The sequence below is a fragment of the Rhea pennata genome, chromosome 4 (genome assembly GCF_028389875.1).
Source record: "Rhea pennata isolate bPtePen1 chromosome 4, bPtePen1.pri, whole genome shotgun sequence".
NCBI lineage: Eukaryota > Metazoa > Chordata > Aves > Rheiformes > Rheidae > Rhea > Rhea pennata.
This window is the reverse complement of record NC_084666.1, coordinates 39,375,029-39,386,346: the sequence shown is the minus strand read 5'-3', so window position 1 is coordinate 39,386,346 and position 11,318 is coordinate 39,375,029. Positions and strand designations below refer to the sequence as shown.

Sequence of the window (11,318 nt, the reverse complement as noted above, 5' to 3'; positions counted from 1 at the left end):
CATAGCAACATATTTTGCATGGTAATAAATTATCACAAAAGAAGAGATACAATGTATTGCTAAAAATAATGCCTACATTTTGCATAGCTGAAGAAGTTCAACTGAAAAGCTTAATAAGCTCTGCAGAAAGTAGCAACATCTGATCTGTGAGGTGCTATCTACCTTTGTTTTTAGTGGGAGTTGAGGATGTGCAGTCCTCCAGAGATCTGAGACCTATAGTGAATATTATAAAAGTCAAGTAACTGACATGTGATAGTGTGGTTCATCCAATAAGAAATGAGTTGTTTAAAACAGACAAAGTGGAGTGAGTAACTAGCTATCAGAGACACTTTTGACATAGAGCCATAAAGTGGGAAGCAGCATACCATTTTAGCAGGCATTAATGCAGCAGACAGGCCTTCCTAATGATCTATAAATAAAACAGAAAAAATGTCTTCCTGGCTTAAGTGAATTATTGTTGCCATTAAAGATGATAGCACGACATGGGAGGAAAGGTAGTGCTACTTCTTTAAAATGGAGTGTTCCTCCCTCACACCCATTATTAACTTCAGCTAGAAACTGGAGTAACACAAACACAAAGTTCTGTTCAGTTTTGACATTGCATCTACACAAAAGGAAAAGATAGCTTTTTTGCTGAAAAAACCCAGGCAGCCCTTATAACACTTGTAGTGTTTACTTCTCCCTGCCACCAACAGCAAATATAAAAACTTCCATACAAATATCCATGCATATCTTTACTTGTTTTCTAACAAAGACTAGTGTTTCAATGCATTGAGAACAACACAGACAAGAACTTATATTAATTTATTTAATCAGTTACAATCAAATGCCTGTGTTTTCTTCCTCGTTTTGGCTTAAAAATGTTTTTGAATTTGTCTCACCTCAGCTGAAGCAAGGGACTTAATCATAGGATCACAGGATAATTCAGGATGGAGAGGATCTCAGGAGGTCTCTAGTCCAAACTCCTGCTCCAAGCAGAGTAAACTCTGAGGTCAGACCAGGCTGCTCAGGGCTTAGCCCAGTTGGGTCTTGAAAACCTCGAAGGATGGAGGTCTGCACATCCTCTCTGGGCATCCTGTTCCAAAGCACACGGGTTAATTGACTGCCTATAGGATGTGGGTTATTCAGGTATATTTTGAATATAAGATTAAAATGACAGTATCTGGAGATAGGGATGATCTCTTTTCCTTCCATATTTGCTAAGCAGCGTGAGGAGGTTGATGAGTTATGATGTGATGGTGATGAGGTGAAACTTGGAATTTTCACCTGGATATGAACACATCCAGATATGACAACACTTTTTATATCAACCTATTTTGAATCAGCCACAAGAAAAACTGTTAAGATCTCTAGAGCATGTAGGATAATCACATACAACATTGCCTGTATCAATAGTATTGAAGCAATCATGGCTTGATCATGCATGGCTGAAAGAAGATTGAGGTGAACTTGCTTTTGCTGACACTCTTTTCTTGGTGTCATCATTAGCCCTCATCCAAACACTGTGAAATTTATCAAAAAACAGATCTTCTCTTTTCTCCCATCCTCTACGTATTCTTCTGTTTGTTTTCTCCTTCGTCTTTTCTAGAGAGCATATTTATCATAAGCAGAGAGAGAAGGAGGAGGTGTGCCTAGTAGGTCTGTGATATGTGTCTCCTCTATCCAAAATCCCTTGCTCAGGCTTTGGATTCAGAAGCTGGTTTTCAGATTGGCTGTTGTAGGCCAGAAACACAAACCAAGTAGAGAATATTTCTTTTCCATTTACTGCAGAATTATGCCTTTCAGTAGTTGAAGATTAAAAGGCCTAATAAACCCATCGCTCTCTCCAGAGATGTTCTGAAGATGCCACTCTATCATGTTCCTGGTGCCAGCACATGCACCCCTAGGCATGAGCTCATCTCATCTGCTGTTAAATCCTCCTAATTCTTTATGTCACTTTGTTGCTGAGTTTTCTACTTGGTATGGGACAGCCGTGTTTCTTGTCTGTTTTGAAAAATCTGTTCTCTATGCATTTATGTGTGTATATTACCCTTTTAAGTTATAATCAAATACAGAAATCTCAAAGTGCTGTATTTACATAGATCAAAATTCAACGTCTTGGATCTGGTCTTTAAAAAACATTGTTAAAATACCTCAATCATTTTCATGTCTGTGGCTCTAGAATTTAATTTTATAATTCAAAATGCTATGGAATTTCTTAATTTGAAAAATATGGATTAAAAAAAAATCCTCTGTCTTAGGCATGCTTTCTTAACCTAGAGATCAGTTCAGTAAATCATATGAAGTGCCCCTCAGCACTTTTCCGACATTTTACAGTGCTTCATTACTGCAGATAAATGCAGTTATAGTTCACGTAATAGGAACACAGAATTCTTGTGCAGGTACTTAATTGAAGCGGATAAATTTTTACGCAGCAGCACTTTGTTCCTCCTAAATCTTTAGTAGTCCATGGGTAATAATATAAATGGTAGTAGTGCTAGGTAAACTTTTCTAATGAAAAGAAAAAACAGTGCAGTTTGTTTTGTGTTTTCAGTCTATGACAAGGAACAAAATGAAGGAGGTTTATATTGCAAGGAATTGTAAAGGGTTAAAAAAACATAGATCTCCATAAAGAAACAACATTTGTAACTTTTATGGTTAAATCAGCCATTGCTTTGCTGACTAATAAAATGGAAAATGTGTGCTTTTATAGGTTTATAAAAAAGGCAAACTCTAGTTGCATGAAAAATAACTTTCACCGATTGAGTACAGGTGGCGACTTGTTTAAACTCTGAAGATGTAAAGGCTTAGTATGTATGACTGAAAAAGGGAACATGGCACAATAAAAAGTCTTCCTTTCTTTACTCATCAATCCTTTGGGTATTCCATGTCAAATAAATGTTACAACAATTTACAGTAAAAGTATACAGTGGAAGTGCCAACGTTAACACTTCTTAGGATTGGACAGGGTCCAAATTTTTCACACCAATATTTAATGTGAAGTAAAATGTCTTTTCCATTGGAAGTGTCAGCTGTAACATGCTTTCCTATATTTGGCAACATGCTCATGTGAAGTATAAAGTCAAATGCACATGATGTTCTTTTTATTTCAACCATGATAAATTGTGTTCATTTGTTTAAGTGCAAGTGGCAGTTTTAGTGTTCCTACTATAAATTTTGGTTAGCTTCTATTGACATGCTGTATTAAACTTAAGAAAAACAAATTACACTTCACCCATTTTAATTGACTAAATGTGTCAAAAACACAATAAGTATAACACGAAGGGTCAGAGTCTCAGACTTCACCATAATGGGTGTCATGGCAAGGATCCAGCTTTTTGTACATTTCATTTTTCATAAAGTTTTAGTATGAGGCATACATTTAACATTCACTTCCACTTCAGATTTGTAGCTAAGAAAATTCTCTCATGTTCTGTTCCCATTGCACTCACTCTAATATTGTTAAAAGTTCCTCTTACTTTTTTTTTTTAGGTGATACTACTGATGATTATTGATGATCCGCTACAAACATAAGATTTCAAAATCGACTTTGGTATTTGAAGGAATGAATTCATGATTTATGTAGTACAAATGGATTTGTGTCAGAACCCATCCCTGAAACCAGGGTTAGGAGTCCCTTAGACTACTTCTCCGAATAGATGAGCATGTTGAGTGCCAGATAAAACTTGGTATGCTTCATTCCCATGGGATTTGAATGGAGCCTGTCATTTTTAATGCACACACTTCATGTTAAAGAATTGATGTCTGTTTTTATCTTCTGGAAATCTTTACCTGTTTTATGGATGTTAACAAATGAAAATTAAGGAAAACTGCTAAAAGATGGCAAGAGTACTGGCAAAATGCCCTAAGCACTGAAATACCTTGATGGGCTTCAAGCCATTTGAATGTCTCAGTGTGGATTTATTCTTATCAATTATGAACAGGGGATCAGAACTTTTAAGAGCGCCACTATCTCTTTTTGCTCTTGTTGCTGCATAGGCTTTCACCTACTGAACGGTTTTGCCCTCGGCCTGAACCTCTGCCTGGTAAGTTGTAGTAAAGGTGAGTGGTAGGAGATCAGATAGGCAAAGATTGCATGTAAGGCTTTTGAGCAGTGTTTATCAGCATTAGGCACCCAGCTTCCACTGGGTTCCAGTGAATGCAGAGTCCTTTAAGCTACTCTCAATTTTGAGTGGATGTGATGAAGAGCCAAACGCTGCTGGCTACTAACAGAGGGAAGGCAGAGTCCATACAGACAGCATCCTGTGTTCGATTTGCGCATCTGCAGTTTGTGGCCTCCTGTGATGGGTAACTAGTGGCAAGCCAAGCTTTTCCCTGCTCCTGCTTGCTTTACTTTGCAGTGTGGCTCTTGTTAAAACAAAATTCCTCTGACCTGTGTAAGAGCAGACCCTGACTGTAATGCCAGTGGTAAAGAAGATGGATCCAGATGTACATTGATATTATCCAAATATCAAAATCATCAGCTGCAACAGGTGTTCTTTCAGACAGAAGTGTTTCTGTACGCAAGTCAATTCATACAAAATGCCCTGATACTACCTCACCTTTGGGAAATATAAGATACACAAACTCCACACTTGTTAAGAAAAAACTAACGGAAGACAAAAAACTCAGTCTTTATGGGAGCATTTGGAGGCAGTTCAGGTGATTTCTAGTTCCCTTCAGAGGCGGTGGCACAGCCCAGGCTGGGAGGAGAAGCCTTGGGCAGCAGGGAGAGTCCTGGTCTCAGCCTCTCTGTGGGACAGAAATAAGACAGGCGCTCTGGTGACCCAGTGTGACTGCTGCGGAATGGACAGGACAGCTGTACGCACCAGTGCATTCAAAGATCAAGGGGCTTGAAGGAAAGTCCAGGAGTGACCTGATGCTTGAGCCTGTGGTAGACATTAGAGTCCAAATATTGTTAGGAGGATTCCAGTGAGGGGACTTAGCCTTGGCACTCTGAAAGAAGACAGAGCTGAAGAGGAAGGAAAAGATGATTAATAACCATCTAGGCACTTGGGACTCTATTTTGCTTGGGACCTGTAAGTAAATCAGATATCTAGGACATGTGAGACAATGTGCAAGTGATGCAGTGAGAGAGGAGTCACGAGAAATGGACAGCTGCTACAGAGGTGGAGCCTATGGCAGCAGGAAGAGAGTGAAGGAAAATCTGGCTGGGCCATAAAACAAAGTCTGGGGCTGGGATTTACATTTCAATGCAAGACTCTTATTTCTCCCCCAGTCGGAGTTTCATCTTGGTAATTTTCAAATGAGCAAGATCAAAACAAGATGAAAATACTACGTAACTTGAAATTAATGTGTTACCTCTTTAATGGTATTGTATATTCTGTATATGATATCAAAGGAGTTAATTATCTTAATGCAATAATTACAACTTCCTTATCAAGTAGTACAGTTAATAGTAAGAACTCTCTACTTACTCTTTAGTAAGAGCTCTCCACTTACTCTTACTGAAATTGGTGACAATTCATATATTATATTCATATATATATGTGAAAAGACTTTTATTCTTCAGTATCTTTAATTTTATTCAAAGATAGATAATCACATTTAAGCATATGTATACCTTGTTCAACTTGGAATAGGCTCAATCTGTGTTATTTACTTATAGTAAAGAATTTAGTGATCAACAGATCTATCAATCTTCAAAAACCTTCCTAACTTCAATCCATAACATTTTGTTTTAAAAAATAATGTTTTGTTTTAAAAAATATGGATAATTGTATCCCTACCAGTTTGTCTTTTCAAGACTGAAAATGAGTTCCATGCTGTACATCAAAGCTGTTAAGAGTCCTGTTATATCAAGGCTGCTTAATTAGCATTCCTCAGGCTGATTCTGTATAGGATATGTAACTTCATGCTAATGTACACATGACAAAATATAAAAAGGTATACTGGTACATTACTGATCACTAAGACTTCAGAAACAGTCAAATGAAATAATGCCTTTGTTGTAGCTTTACTAGAAGTTTTCCTAGCATTTTCCTATCATGTAAGCATTTAATCTATGTACTTCAATTTTAATATATTTTAGCACCTTGTCTTTTCCTTTTCATTGGACCTCAGTGTTTCCTGTTGTCCTTAATTTGCCTCTCTTGTACAGTGCACCAGCTTGCTCATAGCTATATCCCTTTTACAAAATCCTCCACTTCTGCTAAACAGTGTTCCTTCACTCAAAGGATTTGCAGCTGTATTCTGTTGCAGGTACTTCCAATAAAAATTAGGTTAGTTCTTAGCATACAGGGTTTGGAAAATTTCTCTATTTCAGAATTTTTGATGCAAGAAACTGCTTTTTCATTCAGAGACACCTCTATTTTAACTATCTAACTAGAAAGCAGTCTTCTGTTTTGAGGTAAGTTTTATTTACTTTTGGGGGCTTTATGATACTGTCACTAGCTAAGAAACTCGTTTTGTACAGGTATTTGTAGCTACCAGAGAGGGTGATGTACTCCTCAAGGCTGAAAATACATCAGCTAGGATCATATATATCCACCATCCCAAAGGGAACTTAAAACTTTCTTAGTGGTAGACTAAATGACAAAAACTCTCCACAAATTATAGTTCACGAGGTTGGAAACCTAGCTAACTCAGTGGGTACTGTCAGCAAAACTGACTGTGCTGTCTGTAGCTCCAGTTTCATGCCACTTCCAATACAGAAACATAGAATCATATAACATACTGGTTTTCAATATAAATGTGCCAGACTAACTGTGTAAATTCTTCTCTGTTGGCTGTTTGCCTCTGGGAGAATATTTCCTAAAGTTCAACTAAAATGCTCAGCTGGTTCCTCAAACAAAGTTCAGGAATGAAAATCCGTCCTATTAGAAAAAAACTGGTGTTGAGAATCTCTTCTGCACCCTATCCATACTGCCTTGCAAACTGGAAGAGACAAAATTTCTATCTGCTGCTTGCAAGTGCCCTTTACTGGATCTCTAGCGTTATACCTAAACTTGGCTGTGCTAAACACAGGGAACACTCCTCCACCCCAACAAAAGCAACAACGAAACCCACCTGCTGAGAGCCTTCTCAGAGTGTAGCAGCCACTTTAGCTGACTATTTCCTTGATGCTGAGCCTGCTCCAGCCCAGAGCTGGAAGGCTGACAGGCTTCCCTGGAACTGCAAATCCTGGCTGTTGCGGGACGATGTGATGCCAAGCGCAGGGCCTGAAAGCACTGACTACCTCACTGGTGTTACTTCTGTTCACGTTCAGGCAGCATAAGAAAGATGAAGCAATTCGACTGTAATGAGAAGAGGAAAGATCTAGGAGTGTAAGTATAATAGTCTGGAAAAGAGGAGGGACTAGAACTGAGAGCCGGTACTGTAAAGAAAAAGAATTGACTATGTAATTAAAGATTATTTAATAATGTATATGCAAAAAGGGCAAAATAAAGATTGTACAGGGCAACTGAGTTCTCATGAGTCCTATTTTCTGGTGCTTGACCTTGCTTTAGGTATTCTTTTAATGTTACTTGCATACATGTTTTGTATTTTACTTTATGGAGGGTTTGTGTGTGTATATATATATATATATACACATATATATATGTGTGTGTGTATGATATGTATATCTCTATATATCTGTATCTATCTAAATGGTATCTTTTATTACTATGAGAGCATATAAAATTAATATTATGCTATTATACTATTATAATAAATAATATGTTGGTTGAGGTTAAGATCAGTGTAGAATAGGGATCCAGGTCTGTGTGGCTGCTGCAGTGGTTCATAATATCTGTAAGACAATTTCTTTAGCATGGAATGATACAAATACTCAAAAGTATTATTAACATACAGTAAGAAAACAATTCAGGAAATGTCAGGAACAACTATTGGAGCTAAATGAATCTGCTGACCTAAGTGAGAGAGGAGAGATAACAATAACAGAAATCAGTTAAAACTTTTCAAGAGCATAATTATATCAAAATATATTTGTGGGAAATGTCACTCTGCAGAAACTTTGCTTTATTTCTTCCAGTCAAACTAATTTGTATCCAAATTTGATAGAAATTATTTTTTATCATATTGACCTAAGCCTAGAAGTATAAATAAAGTTATTTTAATAGTTTTAGAAATCTTAAAAATCTTATTTTCTTTATTCTCTGAATGGACAATTACTAGTTTTGGAGAAAATACAAAATATGCAGATAATTCCTGCAAAAAAGAATGAACTTTTCGATACTGTTAATGCAACACTACTTTGCAGAAGCCTCTCTGCTTTAATAAAGCACAGTATTACAATGAATGTATCATCTGACTACAGCAAGCAAGTACGAGAGGAATAAACTGATTTGTGCAAACCAGCTCTTACTGAGAAACATTGGTGTCTGAAACTTTCAAAAAACTATTTTGACCAGTCAGTGTGAAAGAAACATGACAAAATCTTCAGTGACACTGGCACTCTAAAAGTGATAACACAGGCTTCAGTTTAAGGTTAAAGGCAAAACCCCATTGGACTTGATTGAAGTCAAAGCCATTTTTAATAATCATGTGACTAACTCACTTCTTCCATTAGAAACCTCTTGGGACTATCCCATGTTGTAATCTATGTGCTTCTGGGAGTCTTCTGAGTTTAAGAGATACTCTGAGAAACACTCCACCATAGTTCATCACTGCTTATCATGACTGTGAATCCATATCACACACACACCTTGTCATTCTTCTGCATGTCCATTATGGCACAGTGTTTTTCATCACTGCCTGTTATTTAATAAATAATGTCAATCAATCTAGACATTCTTGGCAGTACTCCATACCAGTCCTCAATGCTAAACCTTGTTTGTCACAGTAAGCTATTTGCTGCTTCCTCATATAATTATTAGCTGATTTCAAAAGAGCCTTATTATTCTCTAGCATCCTGCTAATTATGTTTTTTTGCTGCATCCAATATGAAGGCTTAAAGTGCCTTCATGCACATGCATGTGTGTGTGTGTGCATTCACACACACACATGCTGCTCTTGCTTTAATGAAAAGTGACATCTTCATAAGCATTTCTGTGTGAATATGTACACTATTTATTCTCACACCTATATGTTCTTGTCTACCTTCTGGATCTTGTTATTATGTGCCCAGAACTGATGCTGATACCAGCTGTAAAAATGTACACCTATCTTTTCCTGCCAATAATAATAGATTATAAAAATACAGTTCCAAGAAACTAAATAAAGCTTTCTATTCATTCATCTAGAAAATATTCTTCCATGTCATTGGTAAGAAATTCAGTAGATTTCTTATAGCCAGATGTAGCAATTCAGGATTTGTATACATATAACATTTTTCTCTGAGATCAAATGTGTTTCTTTATTTTAATATTGGTTTTCTTTTGTCCTTTAATACACAGAATCAAAACCTATGTTTACTTTTGATAGTAAGGCTTGTATTTGAACATTTGATAAAGCTTTACAAAATATATTTTTCCTTCTTTAATAACTGCATAAAAGTGAAAAGTTTTGAAAGTTCAAAAATAATTCTAACCTTCTCAGTAGACTGAAAATTATGGCTAATGTATCCTGAGAGTATTAAAAAACAGCTAGATCTTGAAGTCTTCCAAGGTGTCTTTAGGAAGAAATACGAAAATTTCTCCAGCTACAAGCCCTGAAGCTTGCAAGTAGAGACTGCACACTGCATCCCAGCATAGCAGAAGCAGCTGCTTTCTCTTCTGGTGGCTGGAGGGAAGGTATTCACATCTTCACTTAAAGTTGTTAATACACAAGGAATTTTTCCTTTGGCCAAGGAAATACAGAGATGCTGCTTATGTCCTCATGGCAGCATGGGTTTTAGTCCCTTTGGAAATCAATCAACAAGAATATTTTTGTAATGCACCTGTAAAGACTTGTCTGGATATTTCTGAGGTTTAGGAGGAATTGATAGACTGAAGGAGACTATCCCAAACTTATGAGCCTCTTCCGTGTTTACCAGGAGACTCTTTTCTCCCCATAAGCTTATATTGCCAGAAACCCAAATACAAATCAACAGCAATGAATGATCTTCATTCACTCAAATCATACAGAAGGAGCCACTTCAAGATCTGTGAGGTACAAGAAGCTTTTAGAAGTATTTATATTAAATTACTAAGTGGTTGTAGAAAGCTGACTTAAGTTTTTTCTTGTTACGTGTATTATTATTAGCAATTTATAGAGTGCTGCTGTTGTTGTCAGTGCTAAATATCATTGATAGAGAGAGCTTGTACTCCAAAGAATTAATTAGAATGATCTAAGAATGTTTTCTCACTTGAAACATTTCCCACATCAGGGAAATTTATGAAGTTTGGGGGTATTTATTGCTAAAAGGAGACCAACATGAATTTAAAAGATTTGATAAGGTATATGGGAGAACTATAGTACAGCTAGAGTGATATATAAACTTGCCTCATGGCAGTGTTCATAGCACACAGTTCAGCCAAGAAAGCTGGAAAAGTGCCCCTCGGACCCTATAACTTAGAAGCATTCACACTGATATGGGTGCTTAAGCTAGTGTCAGATGTGCATCCCACATCCAGGAGAGCATAGGATATATTGGTTTATCAATCCAGCTCGTGTTGATACACTCTGGGAAGAGTTCTGTAGCTTAAGAGGGTGACATATAGAGATACCAAAGCTGCTTTATTTGGCTATGCCTACCAAGCATTGCGCTAGGGAACTGGAGATCCTAAATTTCTGTGGGGAAACTCCAATTGGAACGGGGGTTCGTATGCCATGTAGTTGATCTGCCTTCACATAGTGGTCATTTGCTCACAGTTTCCAGATGTTCAACAGCCGAGCTGAGCTTTTATTTTTTTCAGGGTACCAGATGTCCAGAAAGCACAAACAAATAGCCAAACTCCCCTTCAACCAAATAAAATTTCCAGGTGGAAGAGGAGAACATGTCTACAGAATAAAAGATTTATGATAGCCCAGTTTACAGTAGATATGTCTTTATATATAAATACATATTAGATGGGGTGGTGCCTTGAACTTGATATTTAGGGCTGCAGGTTCTTTTTCTCACTGAAAACTATCAAGGACCTGAAACCTTTTCCATCAAATCTGGCACAGTGCCACAAAATTTCAGTTTTGATAAACTGCTATCTTTCTAGTAAAACATGGTTTCATTGCAAAATTCCTGACTCACTAGATTCATCTAAACAGATGCTGACAATATGGTTCAAACATACGGGATACATAGGAAGACGGAGCAAATTTCAATTTGTATTTGGACTCTAATTCTACACTAAGAAATGTGTAGCCTCACTCCTGAGCATCGGTGAAGCCTTGATGTGGGATTGGGGTCATGGTCATGGTCAGTTACTATTGAAATTCTTCCCAGCAGAAATTTGTAGAGA

At 37.1% G+C, this 11,318-nt stretch overlaps 1 long non-coding RNA gene across 3 annotated transcripts in view; it reads right to left on the bottom strand.

Moving 5' to 3' along the window:
- Positions 1-787: 787 nt before the first annotated feature.
- The window catches only part of LOC134140496 (uncharacterized), a 29,919-nt gene continuing 19,388 nt past the window's right edge, over positions 788-11,318 (bottom strand). For 2 of the 3 annotated variants that reach the window (XR_009958408.1, XR_009958409.1), the window contains exons 4-5: positions 7,009-7,235; positions 788-4,951 (exon numbers count right to left, since the gene is read on the bottom strand). This is a non-coding gene — a long non-coding RNA (uncharacterized LOC134140496). The remainder of the gene's footprint in view (positions 4,952-7,008; positions 7,236-11,318) is intronic. The other variant, XR_009958410.1, reaches the window with a different exon arrangement.